This window comes from Moschus berezovskii, chromosome 3 (assembly GCF_049115385.1).
Source record: "Moschus berezovskii isolate FMDL1 chromosome 3, NW_MosBer_1.0, whole genome shotgun sequence".
Classification (NCBI taxonomy): domain Eukaryota; kingdom Metazoa; phylum Chordata; class Mammalia; order Artiodactyla; family Moschidae; genus Moschus; species Moschus berezovskii.
The window spans coordinates 15384516-15398112 of NC_142462.1; the positions used below are offsets into that span (position 1 = coordinate 15384516).

General features: G+C 40.0%; 1 protein-coding gene and 1 pseudogene across 2 annotated transcripts in view; one reads left to right on the forward strand and one right to left on the reverse strand.

Annotated features, from left to right (window-relative positions):
- Nucleotides 1-2: 2 nt before the first annotated feature.
- LOC148778287 (uncharacterized) lies at nt 3-779 on the reverse strand (annotated as a pseudogene).
- Nucleotides 346-13597, forward strand: part of ANKIB1 (ankyrin repeat and IBR domain containing 1) — a 159274-nt gene continuing 146022 nt past the window's right edge. For both annotated transcript variants that reach the window (XM_088833206.1, XM_088833212.1), the window contains exon 1: nt 346-617. The gene's annotated coding sequence lies outside the window, so the exon portion shown is untranslated. The remainder of the gene's footprint in view (nt 618-13597) is intronic.

Here is a 13597-nt window from a genome sequence, read left to right on the forward strand (position 1 = left end):
GGCTACCGGGGCGAGGAAATCGCTTCCGGGTTCACACCCCTGGCAGCCCCGCGGTTGGCGGGGAAGCGCTTCCGGGGCGGCGGCTGAGGCGCTACCGTTCCTGCCGCTTCTCGTTGGGGCTGCCGGCCGTCTGGGGCTGGCCGCGAGCGGCTCGGGGACGGGGTGGTGGCGGCTGCGGGCGCGCCAGCGGCTCAGCCGGAGGCGGGGGAGGGGAGGAGGGCGGCCCGGGCTGCGCGCGCGCGCGCTCCAGGCTGGAGCCTGAGGCAGACTTGACCGCGAGGCGGAGGCGAGAGCCGCCGCCCCCTCCTCCCCTTCCCCGAGTGAGGCGGCGCGGCGGCCGGACAGGGATGGGGGGCGCCCGCCCAGTCTGAGCCTCGCCGCGGGCGCCGCCGGCTCTCGCCGCGTCCCCGCGGGCCTGCGGTGCGCACTCTCGGCCCCAGCAGCCTCTGCCAGGCGGGCGCGTCCGGGCCGGCGGGGAGGGGGCGTCCCCCGGTGGGTGGGGCGCGGAGAGTGCCTGAGGCCACCGGCTCGGCGGGGAGACGGGGCGCCGCGGCGGTGGCGGAGCTGCGGAGCTGCAGGGTCCCCCCCGACCCTTCCCCTCGGCCCGGGAAGTCACCGTAAGTCTCAGCCTCGCCGCGCGGGTCTTTTTGAGGCGCTTTCTCCCCATTTTGAGCTCCGAGTTCAGCGCTGCCTAGTTCACGCCCTCCCGGGACTCTTACAGATGCCGTCTCCCTTCTCTTCTGAAGGATTGCCTGTTCCCTTCTCTGAACAGGCAACATCCTCTGTCTGCCTCTTGGGAGCTTTTCTGTCACGAATTTGCAAGCCTCGCTGTCTCCGTGGCGCGTCCCAGCCTCATCTGGATGCGCCTCCTTGTCCCTCCGTCCTCAAAGGATCTGTGCCCTCCCTCTTGTTCTGTGTGTATCCCGGACCTCACAGCCTCCCCCGCCCGTCCTCTGAGACGTGGAAAGCCACGGGCTCGTCCGTTCTGGAGAGCTCGAGAGTCTGGAGCGGGTGGATGGATGAAAGCGTTCTGGAGGGCTGTGATGGGTGGGGATGAGAGCTCCAGTGAACCTTTATTTTTGCAGCTTCTGCCACCACACAAAAACGGGCCGCTCCCCTGGACTTCCATTCCTCTCCTGTGTATATAAGCTGTTTTCTGTATGTGACTGTTTGAGTCGCAGGAAATTGGAATTAGAGCTGTAATTAAGCATCTCCCGAGGAGGTTTGGAGAATTAGTCTCTCGAGCTCTATTCACACGAAGTGGCATATTGAACAATCTTGTATTGCAATGAAGACCCATTCCAGGGGAGATTTACTAGTAGGTCTGAGAAATCAGTATGAAAAACAGAAGTCTCATATTTTCAAATGTGTTTTGGTTACCTTTTGATAATTTTAGTGTTTTGGATTTACATTTAATTCTTAAAGTGTGTGTGTTGTGAAAACCTTTGTACTGGAAGGTTTTGCTTTCTTAGTAAAGGAAAAAAATAGCTAAAGTGATTTTTGATCATGTCATATTTGTCAAGATATTATTTGAAATCCTTAATTCTATAGAGATCTTTTTGAATTTGGTTTGGCTCAGCCACCTACAGATGTTACACACCATTGTGCCTGTCACCTTCCTGTTTCTTAGTTTAAAGAAAAAAAAGAATTAACCGTAAATACCGTCAACGTGTATTTCCAGATTTTGAACTAAGCATCTTTTTCCTCGTTAAAATTTGGTTTGCTCTTTTTAAATTGCCACTGCAGAACTTTCCAGAAATTAGCCTTAAGAATAACTGTAACGCTGCCAGTGTCTGGACAGTAGTTCTTAGGTGACTTCATGTAGTTTGTACTTTTCAAGGCGTTGTAGAAAGCAAAAGATAATTTAAGAATGATTTTCCTCTGTGTATTGCAGGCTCTCTGTTACTATTCTTTAAATTATTCTTTAATGTAGACTGGTAGCTTTGTTATTTTTTTTTTTCTGAAAACACTGTCATTTTGCTCAGAAAAGTAAATGTATTTAACAGTGATTTTTTTTATTTTCAAAACCTCCTAGCAGTTTATTTGAGGCTGTTATTTGATTTGTAACTGCACACTGTTCACAGATTTTAGTTTGAAGTAGGCTTAAGAGATGTAGCTCCTGCTGTCTCTCTGGAAATGTACTTTCCTGGCATGTTTCTGAAGCCAAGCACCGCACAGAGTCGAATGTATTATTAAGGGTGTGGTTTTTACTTTTAGTAAAATGGGAAATAACGTGAAGAAAATCTTTTTTTAAAAAGTCTATTGACCTCTATTACCTCTGGACTTAGAGTGGAGAAGATAGGGCTATATTTTCACATTATGCTTTTTCCCTTGTCCGTTGCACTGCGAATTTTGAGTTTTCAATATGAAAGTGTTCCCGAACTATGCTGCCTGTGCCATAAGTGTGGGCTGTAACAGGTGGCTGCTGAGACATGGGAGAGAAATTTTGTTTGCTACTCTTTTATACTCCTATAGGAGCACTACCCACTTTTGAGAGAGTTGGGGTTTTTTTGTTTCCTTCTCTGGGGTATGCATTTGAACTTGTGAAAGTGAAATATGTGTATTTACAACTTGTAGGTAAAAGCTTAAACTGATTTTCATATATAAATATATGGAAGAACCGTGACTTAAGTTTATCTGATTCTCCTTCAATGGAAGTTAGGAAAGATTCCTCAGTGTTTTGGGTACTTTTTCTCATTTGGGGATGCACAGTTAATTAGATGAAATTTTAAAATATTTCTAATATTGAACTTTATGTATGACACATTTGCCAAAACAGATTTGAGCAACCCACTCCAGTGTTCTTGCCTGGAGAATCCCAGGGACGACGGAGCCTGGTCGGCTGCCATCTATGGGGTCGCACAGAGTCGGACACGACTGAAGCGACTTAGCAGCAGCAGCAGTCATTATTAAAAAGACCAATCTGAGAGGAGTTTTTGTGCATGGTCTTAAAATGCTTAGGTATTTTGTTTTCTTTCTCAAAGAGTGATTTACTCAGAGAATAGTATTGGTAATTTGGGGATTCTTTATTTTTCAGACAACCTCAGATTACCTTTTTTTTTCAGATAACCAACCTTCATATTCAGTTCATTTCAGTAACCATTATTGAATGCCTACTCTGTGTACCGGGCTCTGTGTTAGATTCTGGGACTCCAAGGATAAGTAAATTAAGATTCCTTTCCTTATTGAATTTGCCATTCTGTATATTTGACTGTGATTTTATCCATATTCCTTTACAGACATTTCTAATATGTTTTTAAGTCACTTGACCATATTTCAGGATTGTTTGACTTCCTTTCTATGAGAATTAACACAGTAAAGGCCATTTATTGATTGTTTAATTCACACTGACCACCATGTATTTAGTTATTACATTATTTCATTTGATTCTTACTTTCCTAAGTATTTTATCTTCATTTAAAAACCACACAGATTCTGATTTATAGTAATGCTGAATATTGTTTTATTTGTTATATGCTAGAAAAGATTTGACATTAAGATTTCCCATTAAAGGAAAAGACTTGTAATATAGTTGAAAGTGAAAGTCGCTCAGTGATGTCTGACTCTTTGCGACCCCATGGGCTATACAGTCCATGGAATCCTCCAGGCCAGAATACTGGAGTGGGTTGCTTTTCTCTTCTCCAGGGGATCTTCCCAACCCAGGGATCGAACCCAGGTCTCCTGCATTGCAGGCAGATTCTTTACCAGCTGAGCCACAAGGGAAGTCCTTGTTATATAGTTATGTATAAACTTGTTATGTAGTTATAACTGTTTAATTTTTTTTTCCTGTAGGTAAAACAATTTTTAAAATTGAAGTTGATTTACAATGTTGTGTTAATTACTAGTGTATAACAATGTGATTCAGTTATAGATATATATACATTCTTTTAAAAAATACTCTTTTCCATTGTGGTTTATCATAGAATATTGAATATAGTTCTCTGTGAACTATATTCTCAGAGAAGTATACAGTTCTCTGTGTATAGTGGGATATTGCTGTTTACCTGTTATGTAGATAAAAACTTACACATCTGCTAACCCCAGCCTCCTGCTGCATTCCTCTGCCAGTCCCCTCCCTGTGACAACCACCAGTCTCTTCTGTTTGTCTGTGTTTCTGTTTCATAGATAGGTTCATTTGTGTCATATTTTGGATTCCACATGTGAGTGATATCGTGTGGTATTTGTCTTTCTCTTTCTTATTTACTTCACTTAGTATGATAATCTCTAGTTGCATCCATATTGCTGCAAATGGAATTTTTCATTCTTTTTTATATAGCTGAGTAGCATTTCATTGTATATATGTATCACATCTTTATTCATCGATCAGTGAACATTTAGGTTGCTTCTGTGTCTTGGCTATTATAAATAGTGCTGCTTTGAACACGGGGGTGTGCATGTATCTTTTTGAATTATAGATTTGTCCAGATATATGCCCAAGAGTGGGATTGCTGGATCCATATGGTAATTCTGTTTTTAGTTTTCTGAGGAACCTACGTACATTTTCCACAGTGGCTGCAACAACTTAACATTCCCACCAGTAGTGTAGGGGGGTTCCCTTTTCTCCACACCTTCTATAGCATTTGTTATTTGTAGACTTTTTAGTGATGGCCATTCTTATTGGTGTGAGGTGGTAACTCATTGTAGTTTTTATTTCTATTTCTCTAATAACTAGAGGTGTTGAGCATCTTTTTGTGTGCCTATTGACCGTCTGTATTTCTTCTTTGGAGAAATGTCTGTTTAGATCTTCTGCCCAGTTTTGGATTGGGCTGTTTTGTTTTTGACTTGTAAGAGCTGTTTGTATTTTTTGAAAATTAAGCCCTTGTCAGTTGCATCATTTTGAAAATATTTTCTCCTATTCTGTAGGTTGTCTTTTCATTTTTTTCTTTTTTTATGGTTTCCTTTACTTTGCAAAAACTTGCAAGTTTGATTAGGTTCCATTTGTTTATTTTTTCTTTTAATTTCTGTTGCCTTTGGAGGCTGACCAAAGAAGACATTGATATGATTTATGTCAGTCATGTCTAATGTTTAAGTCTTTAAGCCATTTTGAATTTATTTTTGTGTATGATGAGAGGATGTGTTCTATTTACTTGTGGCTGTCCAGCTTTCCTAACATCACTTGCTGAAGAGTTGTCTTTTTCTCATTGTATATTCTTGCCTCTTTTGTCGAAGGTTAATGACTGTAGATATGTGGGTTTATTTCTGGGCTCTTTGTTCTGTTCCATTGATCCATATGTCTGTTTTTGTGCCAATACCATGCTGTTTTGATTACTGTCGCTTTGTAGTATTGTTGGAAGCTTGAGAGGGTTATGCCTCTCGCTTCTTTTTCTTCAGGATTGCTTTGGCAATTCTGGGCCTTTTATGGTTCTCTATGAATTTTAGGATTTACACATTTTAGTTCTGTGGAAAATGTCATGGGTAATTTAATAAGGATCACATTAAACCTGTAGATTGCTTTGGGTGGTATGGCCATTTTAACAATATTAATTCTTCCAGTCCAAGAGCATGGGATATCTTTGTTTCTTTGACTCCTCTTTAGTTTCCTTTATTAATGTTTTATAGTTCTCAGCTTATAAGTCTTTTACCCCTTGGTTAGGTCAGGTTAATAATACTTTGAATGAAAGATTCTAATTTGATAAGATATTAGTATCTTTTATTTACTGGAACAAATGAACTGTATGGTATCAAAATGTAATTTTCAGTTGTTTAAACCTTTGAAAAGGCAGTTCTGAAGTTCATTATGGTTAACTGTAACATAGATTTTCAGGCATATGTAATTTTTTTTTCTTCTAGTTAGTCAGTGGGACCAAGAGCCTAGAAAATGTACTAAAAATATTTGTATTCTCCATGAAGGAGAGAATATTGAGCAATATACAATCTATTCAGCTTTTAAACATTTTGAGTTTAATTTTAACAGTTCTTTGATGCCTTGAAGAGTTTTGGTTTCTGCAATGAAAATGTATTCCTTCTGATTTAGAAATGATCTTAACTCATCTTTTGGGAGGATATATGTTTTATCAGCACTTTGATATAGTTCAATCTAATTATTTTTCAGACCCTCTTAGACTTTTTAAAACATGATCAACCAGTGTCATGTCTTTTAGTCCAAGTTTCATGTGTATTCTGTTTTTTGGGGTTTTGTGGGGTTTTTGCCCCCCTTTTTTTAAACCCCAAACTGTCAACAGTTATCCATTCTTTAGACTAAGGCCTTTTGCTTCTGATTATACATTCTTGTTTTTAGGAATGTAGAGCATATAATCTTCCAAGTTCCTAAGAAAGATAATCCTTGATATTTTTCGATCATCAGTCTACTATGTATGTATATATTTTAGCTTGACATAGAATTCACTGTGGTAGAATTCTTGGTACTTAGATCAGTGTATTTTTTCTTTCTTTTTTTTATTTTACAATATTATATTGGTTGGTTTTGCCATACATTGACATGAATTCGCCCCAGGTGTACATGAGTTCCCCCTCCTGAACCCCCCTCTCACCTCCCTCCTCCCTTTATCCTCCCTCTGGGTCATCCCCGCACACCAGCCCTGAGCATCCTGTAACATGCATTGACCCTGAACTGCTGATTCGTTTCACATATGACAACATACATGTTTCAATGTCATTCTCTCAAATCATCCCACCCTCACCCTCTCCCACAAAGTCCCAAAGACTGTTCAATACAACTGTGTCTGTTTTGCAGGGTTATATTTCCATCTTTCTAAATTCCATATATATGTGTTAGTATACTGTATTGGTGCGTTTCTTTCTGTCTTACTTAACTCTGTATAATAGGCTCCAGTTTCATTCACCTCATTAGAACTGATTCAAATGCATTCTTTCTAATGGCTGAGTAATACTCCATTGTGTATATGTACCAAAGCTTTCTTATCCATTCGTCTGCAGATGGACATCTAGGTTGCTTCCATGTCCTGGCTATTATAAACAGTACTGCAATGAACATTGGAGTACATGTGTCTCTTTCAATTCTGGTTTCCTTGGTGTGTATGCCCAGAAGTACGATTGTTGGATCACATGGCAGTTCTATTTCCAGTTTTTTGAGGAATCTCCACACTGTTCTCCATAGTGGCTGTACTAGTTTGCATTCCCACCAACAGTGTAAGAGGGTTCCCTTCTCTCCACACCCTCTCCAGCATTTATTGCATGTAGACTTTTGGATAGCAGCCATTCTGACTGGTGTGAAATGGTATCTCATTGTGGTTTTGATTTGCATTTCTCTGATTATGAGGGATGTTGAGCATTTTTTCATGTGTTTGTTAGCCATGTTTATGTCTTCTTTGGAGAAATGTCTGTTTAGTTCTTTGGCCCATTTTTTGATTGGGTCATTTATTTTTCTGGAATTGAGCTGCAGGAGCTTCTTATATATTTTGGAGATTAATCCTTTATCAGTTGCTTCATTTGCTATTATTTTCTCCCATTCTGAAGGTTGTCTTTTCACCTTACTTATAGTTTCCTTTGCTGTGCAGAAGCTTTTGATTTTAATTAGGTCCCATTTGTTTATTTTTGCTTTTATTTCCAGTATTCTGGGAGGTGGGTCTTGGAGGATCCTGCTGTGATTTATGTCAGAGAGTGTTTTGCCTACGTTCTCCTCTAGGAGTTTTATAGTTTCTGGTATTTCACTGTATTTTCTGATCAGAATAATACTGGGGATAGAATTTGTATTCAAGACATAACTGACAAAATCATTAATGTGTTAGGTACTGGGACCACACAGATGAATAAAGTCAGAATTCCTTTTATTAAGGAACTTCAAAACTCCTATTTAAAATCCACGAAGAGATAAGAAAATTCACTTAAAAACCTTGAAATGAGACTTCCCTGGTGGTTCAGTGGTTAAGAGTCTGCCTGCTAATGCAGGGGACATGGGTTCAATCCCTGGTCCAGGAAGATCCTACATGCCACAGGCAACTAAGCTTGTGCTTCACAATAAAAGAATCTGCTGCAGTGAGAAGCCCGCATCCCACAGCTAGAGAACAGCCCCCACACTAGCTGCAACTAAAATACCTGCACAGCAATGAAGACCCAGTACAGCCAAAATAAATTCAAAAACAACAACATTGTGATGCCTTTATGCCAAATGCATAAAAACATTGCCCTCCTATTCATGTTTCCCCTCTGGGTATTGTAAAGGAAAGTATGTAAATATACATATTAAGGCAGCGTTTTCATTCTGTCTCCTAGCTTCAGACAATAGCTGCTTATCATTTGCTGTAACACCAGATGTTCTTTATCACATATTGATAATCACATTAAAAAAAACTATTTTGAAATAATTTCAGATTTAACAGAAAAGATGCCAGAACAGTACAAAGAACTCCTATATCTCCTTCATTCGGATTTCACCATTGTTAATATTTTACTGTGTTTCTTCCATTTCCTGTTCTATTTCTTTATATGTATGTTACATACATGTTTGTGTATGTGTGTATAAATGCATACATATATACCCATCATCACAGTCTTTTTTTTTGAAGCTTTCAGAGCAAGCTGTAGACATGGTGTTCCATCGCCCATAAATACTACAGTGTCTATTTCTCAGAAACAAAGCTCTTTCTTATGTAAGCCTACAAATCAGAAAATAGGCATTGATACAATCCTACCAACCTATTCATATTTCATTGACTCTCCCAACAATATCTGTTTCTTTTCTGGTCTAGGATCGTATCCATGAATACATGTTGTATTTAGTTGTCATGTTTTTACAGACTTGTTCAGCTTCCTTTTTCCCCTGTCTTTCATGTCTTTGACAGTTTTAGGAAGTACAGACCCTCCGTTCTTTAGGATGACCCTTAACCTAGGTCCATGTGCTATTTCCTCGTGACTCCAATCAAGTCTGACATTTCTGGCAGGAGTATCACAGAAGTGGGGCTGTGCCATTCCCAGTGCCTTGCATCCACAGGCATATGATATCAAATCTTGCTGCTGCTGGTGATAAACACCTTGATCATATTGGTGTCCTTTTTTGTTTGATCAGTGTATGTGTGAAGAGGTGTTCCAAAATTACACATCTTGACTCTCATCAAACCTCTGCTCACTAGCCTTGGTGTGGGTATCAGTGAGGACTCCCACCTGAGTTAACTGCTTGTATATTTCTCTGTTTCTGTTAGTCCTTTTATGTGTATTAGTTGGTATTTTAAGGTAGAACTTTGCTTTCTCCTCTGTTTATGAGTTTATTAAATCAGTAAGGACTCATGGGTTTTGATTTTAGTGTGCTGTGATTTGTTACTTATTCTTTATTTTGCTGTCTCAGTTGTCCCTGGTTTAGCCAGTGGGAGCTCCTTCAAGCTGGCTCCCGTGCCAGCTTATCATGCCCCGTCTCATTCATGTGCACTTCTGGCACATGCTGTTTGTTCCTGATTCGTATTGTACTTTGCCTGGCCTAGCCCTGGAATCAGCCATTTCTCCAAGGAGCCTTATTTGGTACTTTTGTTTATGTAGAAGATGGTTTTTAAAAACAAAAGTTTAGAGACTTAGTTTGCTTATTGCCACTGGGGTGTCATTGCTTATAGGAACTAGGAAATGTGTGAGTATGGTTTATATGCATGTATTTATATATATAATACACTCATATACACCCATCATTATTTCTCTGCCTGTGTACATATGTTATAAAACCAGGAGTTTGTTTGTATACGTCCAGTTCCAATCCGGTGTCCCAGGGTTCTTTCTAGTCTTTGCCCTTTCCATGTTTATAATGCCTTCTCTGGTGGTAAGAACCTTAGCTTCACATTAACCTCATTATAGTTATCATTTGTCCAGTTGTTTTGTTTCCATTCTCTCTGTCAGGCAGACCATCATCTCCCTGTATCTCTCCCTACCCCACCCTGTATCGTTGACTGCTGAGCCTATTGGCCTGTGGATCCACAAGCCCTCACTGGGCCCACAGCACTGTGCAGCTCCCCGTCTGCAGACAGCACCCTGTTACCCTCACCTCTGGGCCCCGCCTGTGTTGGCCTTCCTGACATGCCCTCAGTGCACTGCGTTCTCGGCCAGCAAACTGACTGCTTTGCATAGCTCGGTATTTCATTAGTTAATTTACAAGCATATTTCCAAGATTTATAAACATCCATATATGTGATGAAATATGTAACTATAAATATTACTGTTACAGAACTATAGATTTATGAACATAGTGTGTATGTATACAGTACACACATACGCCCCCTACCTACCGGTGATAGAATGATTAATGACCTTAAAGTTCTCCCATACTGGTATGTATTCCTCTTTGACACAAGGCTTTGCTGCTTCTCCCATCTATTTCTCTACCATTTGAGTCTTGGCTAGCCTTGTGATTTGCTTTAGACGATGAATATGATGGATATGATGTGTTCTAAGGTTTAGTCTTTAAGACGACTTCAAAGAATGCTTTCCCACAGCTGCCATGTAAGGAAGCTGGTCTAGCTTACAGGAGGGTGGGAGAACCAAGACACCCCAGTCAGCAGCAACCAGCTATCTTGGATGCACTAACCTAGCTGATGGTTGAGCTGAATGCACCTGCAGAGGAACTAGAGGTGAAAAAAGCAGAGTTGGCCCAGCCAACCTGTAGAGTTGTGAGAAATGATGTTGCTTAGAGGCAGTAAGCTTGAAGTGGTTAGTTTTGTAGCAGTAGATATCTGAAGCCATATCTGTTTTCATTTTAGACATCTGTGTTGTCTCTAGTCTTCTGTTACAAACAATATTGTGACAAATATCTTGTACATAATGTATACTGCTTAATTTTGACAAATAATGCCATATTATTGTCCAGAAATGTTGACACAGTTCTTACTGACGTCATTACCATCTGAGAGTAACTATTTACCTCAGAAACTCACTATCACTGATGTTTTTCTTTGACTATAAAATCAGTCTTAGAAAGTTTCTTATGATGCTTAATTCTGCATTTTCCTAACTACTTGTGAAACTGAGCATCTTTTCATATATTTGTTGAGCCTTTTGATTTTTCGGATCTTTGTATTGCTTATTCATAGCTTTACTTATTTTTTCCTGTTGGATTTTTTCCTTATTGACTTGTTGGTTACCTTTGATACATTCTGGATATAATCCTTTAGCTTTGTTTGCCAATATATTTTGTCAGTCTTTCTTCTGTTTTTTGTCTTAATTTATGGAATCATTGGCCACACATTTTCTTTTGGTCTTTCACATTATCATTTATGTCTATCTTTTCCCCTGTGGCTTCCAGTATTCTAGTCTTGAGAATATCTCTATACTGTTCTGGGTATACAAATTTTTTTCTGAATTTTCTTCTGATCTTGTATTGTCTTTCCTGTCAATCAGAAATCATCTTCAGTTGCTCTAGAAATCAAAAAGAGAGTGTTAGAAACAAGCTGGGGGTTGGGCATTTTCCTTAAGTACAGTCATCCTTCTGTGTCTGCAGGGATTATTTCCAGGGCCCCAGGCAGAAATCTGTGGATGTTTTAAGTCCCTTACAATCAGCCCACCGTATCTGCTGGTTTCTTATCCATAGATATGGAGGGCCACTGTAAAGAGAAATTAGAGGGGAGCCTAGGGCTGGTTCCAGTGGTGGTTCCATTGGCCTGTCACGGATGCAGACTCACTTGCCATTCTTTTCAGTCATCCATAACAGGCGCTTGTCACCTTTCATTCCTAGGATGGCATTCCAGTTTGAGCAGCAGCTTCTGTTTCTTCTTCCATCAACCATGGCTCTGCTTCTTTAAGTTGAGGATCAAATCCGGTTTGATGACTGTAACCTCTGGGCTTGGGACCAAGACAAAAACGGGTCCACCATTTGTAATAAGTACTCACAAAATAGTTTTTCTGTTCTTTGAAAAAAATTAATGCTGATTTTGCTTTCTGTGTCATAGTAAATGTGTACCAAATAAGGCCCCAGAATCTTTTTCTTTAATCTATTAGTTGGCCAGCTGTTTTTGCCCCCAGTTATTTATAAGTAACAGGGAAATAAGCATTATGGTATTTTCAAATTGGAAACTGTTGTTGTGAACACAGGACTTTATCGGTATGCTCAATAAATGTGCCAGAACTTGTTCCGTTCCGTTCAGTCGCTCAGTCGTGTCCGACTCTATGCGACCCCGTGGACTGTAGCCTACCAGTCTTCTCCATCCATGGGATTCTCCAGGCAAGAATACTGGAGTGGGTTACCGTTTCCTTCTCCAGGGGATCTTCCCAACCCAGGGATCGAACCCGGGTCTCCTGCATTGGAGGCAGACGCTTTAACCTCTGAGCCACCAGGGGTTAACGGTGGGTATAAAACTGAATGTCGTGTGATCCTGTCCTCAGGTTTACCACTTAATTAGGGAAGCAGGTTATACACTTTATTATAGTATTAGATGGAGTGTATTATCAGGTTAGGGAGGCAGGACACCTAATTGGTAGTGGAGGCTTGGAGAACCATCATCAGGGACCTTGACAGAGAAAATGGCTTCTAAACTGAGACCTGGATGACTAATAGAAGTTAGCCTGCTGAGGAGGAGTTTAACAGCTTAAGGGCTAGAAGCCTTGAAAGGTTTTTAAGTGGAATTGAACAAAAGCAGATCTGTCTTAAGCTAGTTGGCTTAAGAGGATGCTTTGGGGGCTGGAATCTGGAAGCAAGGGTACATTTTGGGTAGGACATTTATCTGATATATTAAAATCTGTCCCATATTATTTTAGTAAATATTTATTGAACACCTAATTGAATATAATGTAGGAGAATACAGAAATAATATTAAATGTAGTTTCTATTCTCAATAATTTTGTATTTTAAAATAACTGAAGACTAGATAACAATATAAGGCAGTATGCTAACATTATAGCTTCTATTCTATCAAACAAGGGCAAGTACGGATAAGAATTAAAACTTGAATCCACAGAGAACTAGAACAAATAATCCTATCACTTATATGGAACTGCAAACGACCCAAAATTGTCAAAGCAATCCTGAGAAGAAAGAACAAAGTTGGAGCTAAGACCCTACCAGATTTGAGTCTACGCTGTATAGCTACAGTAATCAAAGCAGAATGAGCCTAGCACAAAACACACAGATTAATGGAACATAACTGCCCAGAAGTAAAGCCCTGTACTAACAGTCAAACAAACAGTCTGATTAGAAAATGGGCAGAAGACTTGAGTAGATTTTATAAGAAGACACACAGATGGCCAACAGGTGTATGAAAAGATGCTCAGCATTGCTGATTATTAGAGAAATGCAAATCACACTGCTTAGAATGGCTTACCTTGAAAAGTCAAATGACAAATGTTGGATACGATGTGGAGAAAAGGGAATCCCTGTTCTTCAAAAAACTATCAGTAGAACTATCATATGATCCAGCAATTCCACTCCTGGGGATATATCCAGAAAAAAAATGAAGACACTAATTTGAAAAGATACGTGCACCCCGGTATTCATAGCAGCAGTATTTATAATAGCTAAGACATGGAAGCAAGTTCAGGTGCCATTAACAGACAAATGGCTTAAGATGTAGTGTGTATATATGTATATACATATATACATACAATGGAATGTTACTCAGCCATAAAAATAAAATGTTGCCAACATGCATGAACCTGGAGGATATGCTTAGTAAAATAATCAAACAGAAAGATAAATATTATATGACATCAT